Here is a 717-nt window from a genome sequence, read left to right on the forward strand (position 1 = left end):
TCCACCTTTAAAGTTAAAGTCTTTATCTCTCTGGTCACTTAGGTAAAATTCAAAATTCATCATATCTCCACAGTATGGATACAAAATTTAGGTGATAAATAATTGGACTTGATTCCATTTAGGACGTAAAATGGCTAAGTATCTACTTTGACTGAAAGTTACTTTACTCTTAGAAAAAGTGTTTGGCAAGAGGGTAAATCTTCCAGTTATTTCCTTCCCATCTGATATTTTTTATTATAGGAAAAAAGTTAAGTGATAGGAAGAAGTCTTGAATTATTTCTCTTTAGCATACAGTTCACCATAACTTAAAAGAGGGAGAGAGAGCCAGAGTTTGTGGTCCCTAGAAGGGAAGTCACTGTAAGACTTAATGGGCTTTCCTTATACGTCTGCTTTTTATTTTTAAACACCACCACCTCTTTGCTGACAAACACTTTCTTGCAAATTATGGCAAGGGAGGAGGAGCATGAGCAAAGAAGCTGAGTGAAAGCTGGTGGTACTCCCTGCCAAAATTCCAGGCTGAAATCAAATCCTTCAGGAAAGTTTCTTAGGCATGGGGGAGAAAAACAGATTTACAACTTCAGTGGAACCATAATTCAACCAAGAAAAAGTATCAATCTGCTGTCACCAAGCAATCTGAAGCTGGCTTTGTCATACTTCTTTCTCCTTTATATATGGAGGGGGAGGGGGAGGGAAAAAAAAAAAAAGCAAGAGGAGTTA

Source organism: Camelus ferus, chromosome 5 (genome assembly GCF_009834535.1).
Source record: "Camelus ferus isolate YT-003-E chromosome 5, BCGSAC_Cfer_1.0, whole genome shotgun sequence".
Taxonomy (NCBI): Eukaryota; Metazoa; Chordata; class Mammalia; order Artiodactyla; family Camelidae; genus Camelus; species Camelus ferus.